This window comes from Meles meles, chromosome 5 (genome assembly GCF_922984935.1).
Source record: "Meles meles chromosome 5, mMelMel3.1 paternal haplotype, whole genome shotgun sequence".
NCBI lineage: Eukaryota > Metazoa > Chordata > Mammalia > Carnivora > Mustelidae > Meles > Meles meles.
Window position 1 is genome coordinate 110,867,997 of NC_060070.1, and position 4,664 is coordinate 110,872,660.

Genomic DNA, 4,664 nt, shown 5'->3' on the forward strand with positions numbered 1-4,664 from the left:
ACCAGGACTAAGAGGTAAGGACAGTGACTATGAAGCAACATCTTTTGAAATATGAAACCATGGAATGCAAGTCCCTCCACATACCCTCCTTCAACTCTATCAATGCTAAGTAGTCAGGTAAACTTAGGAAATACTGAAAATAAAAATCCCTCCTTGATGATTTTTGTTTGTTTGTTTAAGAAAAGTTTTACTAATGTGTTATTATCTCAGCAAAGTTATTGCAACAAGCTTAAAAGGCAGACAGATACACTATTACAGGCTCCAAAGGAACAAAGGACTTTTATACTAGTAAAATATTTCACAGGTCAATGGGATTTACTGAGTAACAGATCCATAAAAGAAAATTAATTTGGAAGATTGAATCCAGTATTAGCACTTACACTATCTCTGAAAGTAAAACTTTTAACCGTTTCATTCTTTCCTAATATATTTCTGAACGTTCCCCCCCAAAAAAGTGTTCTCAAACCCCAAAGAAGAAGGAAGGGCATAAGAAACCCTACTAAGAACATACAGCCAAAAGAACTAGAAACACTGACTCAGACTTGAGAGTTTTAGTTGGCAATCAACTTATTGGATTGAAACAGTCATGAGATTGCTGTGCATTGAATACTATATATGCAGAAAGTCTAGGAATCACAACGTTTGCCAGTAGGGACAGTTAAAAATTAGCAACCTACAGTATTATTCTTATCATTTTTTTCATATATTTATAATAAAACCATAATTAAAATATTTATTATACTTGCTTACTACACATTCAGAGACACAACAGTGACATTTATGTGCTTGATGGTTTAACATCCACGTTATTGCACTTACTTACTTTTGTAAGGAGCACTCAACACACACTACATCTTCCCAACATTCAAGGTAATGCAATAATAACAAAATTCTCCAAAGAAAAATAACTGGAAATTATATTAAATACTGCTTTAATTAGGAATAATAGCTATCATAAAACAAATAACATCATACATTATTTTTCCAAAGAGTTTCAGTTTGAGAAACTGAACAACAGAAACAGATCTTTATGGTTTTAGTCACGGCAAAACTGCTAGTTCTTCGAAATCTGGGAGATGTATTAACAAACCACAGACACAGCCTACCTTCCATCAAAATCCTGGAGAAAAGCATTTTATGAATTTGGGAGAAATAAGACTGAACACCGGCTAAGATATGACTTGTTGAAGTTGAGAGCTACCTGGAAAGCTGGCCCAAGGAATGAAGAAAACCACCGGTACTGGTGGCAGATAAGAAAGAAACTGTGTTGGGCTAACCAGCAGCTTATTTTATTAATGGCTTTGAATAAAACAAATGAAATGATTCATTGTGTTTTCTTAGAAACTATTCAAAAGATTACAGAGTCCTACACAATTTGGAGACAAAAAGTGGATGCTAAGTGACTATAGGTCACTCCAGGTACATAACTTCAAAAAGTCAGTCCTTGAAGTAAATGGCACCATGGCTCTGGCAGCAGATACAAAGGAAGGATGGTCTGGAGAGGAGGTAGTGGACACTCTGCGATTGGCCAGTGAATAGATGAGGATCCCAGCTAGAAACGGGTTCTTTAATTCTGTGGTTTATCTTCTGCTGCTCATGCCTCTGTCTTCATAAATGGTGATTTCAATCCAAACAGTCCTCTCCCAATGGGCTCTGTCAGGAGAAGGCCTTGGGAGCATGTATCTTCTCATCCTGCTCTTGAATGTGGACACTTTCTTTAGAACCTTCTTATAATGAGTTTCCATGTGTAAGAAGATGGTGTATGCTGTTAAACAAGCCATACAGCCTTCTAGATAAGATTGGCCCCCAAGCTTCTCTGCTTGTGCATAAAGGTTATTTAGAGTTTGAAATGTTTCTTCAAAGTCTACCTATCAATCTGTTCTCCAGCTCTTCAGGGAGCTTGGTCTGGAACCAGCATGGTGTGCCACTGCTATAGTCTCACTGAATGAACACCTTCCCCCAGACACCGTGCCTGCTCGGGCCTCAGGGTGGGGCCCACCACCTCCTCTGCTCTCCCGCTGAAGTTAAGACCCACCCCTGCCCCGCCGCCCATGCCATGATGATCCTGATACCATAAGCATATTAGTGATTCTAGAAATCCTCCTTAGGTGTTTTTGTTTGTTTTTAAAATTCTCTTTAACTTTACTCAAATCAAAAGTTTTTGATTGTGGAATTTTTTCTTTTTCTAATCACATTCTGTGATTTATGTCAATATTCTCTGGAACAACTTTTTTTTGAAATGTTGTTATGGAATATATATAATTACCAATAATAATGAGCCAGGGTTAGGGCAATTAATAAGCTTTGTTATGTGCCACAAGAATGTGTTGGCTATTTTATATAGATTCTCTTATACAATGAACACAGCTATCCTAGGAAGGCATTTACTGCTATTTCCCTTTCCTAGAGGAAGAAACTAAGCCTAGAAAAGTTAAGATGACAACTCCAAAGTCACACAGTTGTCTGAGAAGGTAAGTATGTATTGTTTCCAAATGCTAAACTTGAAAGAGAAATTTATGTAGAATTTTTTGTAAGAGCAGTATTTTGTTTGGTCAATACTTTACATTGATTAGAAACCATAAGGGTATGCTAAACCTGACACAGTATTCAAAAATCACCAACAATGAGGTATTCTAGTTTAGTGCTCCTTCTGAAAACAAGAAATGACTCTAAAAATCGACTTGGAAGTGGTACAGCAAACATCATCAGCTGGAACACACAAGCTACAAATAATTTAGGATGATAAGTTCTTAAGGGTAACTCAAATTATTGCAGAAATAAATGTGACAAATATCATTTATTCATGTTTAACCTGTAAATCACATTGACCAAAGACAACCTGACATATAACTGTTACTGTTTAAAGTGATTAAGCAAATATGTTGATAGTTCCTTCATGTCTATTTTTTTCTATTTCTTCCTTCCCATGTTCCTTGCAAGCATCCTAGTTACAACCTGTGTTCTATTTCTTTTCTTTTCTTTTTTTTTTAAGGTTTTATTTACTTATTTGAGATAGAAGGAGTACACAAGAGAGAGAGCAGAGGGAGAGGGTGAAGCAGACTTCCCACTGAACAAGAAGCCAAAGGCAGGGCTCAGTCCCCAAATCCTGAGATCATGACCTGAGCCAAAGGCAGACACTTAACCAACTGAGCCACCCAGGTGCCCCACAACCTGTATTTTAATTGACAATGATATATATCTCATCTACAGTCTTTTTTGTCTCCATTTCTCTCTACACTTTTTGCAGATTAAAGTTTTAAAAGGAATATGTCTTGAGTGGGTAACTTCCATCGTAGTTACGTTCAAAATGGTCACAGTATTTAGACCTATAGAACCCTAGGGCTCATGCTAACTGACTCTTTGTGGATGAGACGTAAGGAGAGGGAAGATGATTTTAACTAATAGTTTTGACCATTGGAAACATGGGAGAGGGGCATCTGGGTAGCACAGTTAGGCAGCAACTCTTGGTTTTGGCTCAGGTTGTGATCTCAGGGTCATGAGATTGAGCCCCACGGTGAGCTCTGGGCTTAGTACTGAGACTGCTTAAATTTCTTTCTCCCTCTCCCCTGGCCCTTCCCACTTCACTCTCTCTCTCTCTCAAATAAATAAAACGAATCATAAAAAAAAAGAGAGAGAGAGAGAGAAGGAAAACATGGAGAATCTAGGACTAGATTCATGGACACCTCACTCAACCATGTGATCTTCCTTTATGCCATATTTATTCTAATTTTAGGATTTATCTATCTTACCTTGTCATCCATTATGTTATAATAGTTCTGGAAGAGCAAGGAAAGTGGCCATAATAAATATATACAATGCATAAAATAAATATAATGAATATCCACAATTATTAATATGGATATGTACAAGTAATTAGTGTGAGTGAAGAAAATTATTACATATGAAGTATGATGATGCTACTTTCACTGATTACACAGGAGCATATTTAGTAGCAAATATGTCTCAAAAGAGATGTTAAGTAGTCATTAAAAAAAAAGTTTTATACTTCATGTGAGGTATGCAGTGCTTTGAAATGCCTTCAAAGTAAATATTGGAATAAACATATATAAGAAATAGAATCATAGCTCAAACTTGTCCTTCACTCTCATTCCACTTATAAATAAAACTTATGTTAATTATGCAGATAAGATGAGAGGTCTCAAAATAAATCTTTTTGATGTGAAATATTTGACATTTTTTAGATGCATCTCTGGAGTTAGTTCATCATTAAAATAATTTAAGGTATTATATTATCTTTCTAGAATATCACAGTCATCAAAATAATTGTTAATTTGGATTAAAACGTGTTTTGAAACTTCCTTTGCGTAATGAAATTTAATCTTAGAGAGTATTTGAAGAATTAACTTTAGAGATTTCTAATCTAAGATATTTATGCTTTCATGCAGGAAAATCGTAACTAAAGATGCTCTGGGCATCTTAATATAAAAGGGACAGGCAAAGATTTTCTTACACCTTCCTGGAAGTATTCTGAAACTTGTACCAAAAATTACATATAATGCAATTTAAATTATAAATACGTTGATATATTAACATAAAGCTATATTAAAGTGACTTCTAGGTGGAAATGAGAACTACAATTTAGAGTGTGATATTTATTTCAATCAGCATCTAACTCATAAGTATGTACATATTGGGATAAGAAA

At 35.5% G+C, this 4,664-nt stretch overlaps 1 pseudogene; it reads right to left on the reverse strand.

Annotated features, from left to right (window-relative positions):
• Positions 1-1,566: 1,566 nt before the first annotated feature.
• LOC123942190 lies at positions 1,567-3,761 on the reverse strand (annotated as a pseudogene).
• Positions 3,762-4,664: the final 903 nt, after the last annotated feature.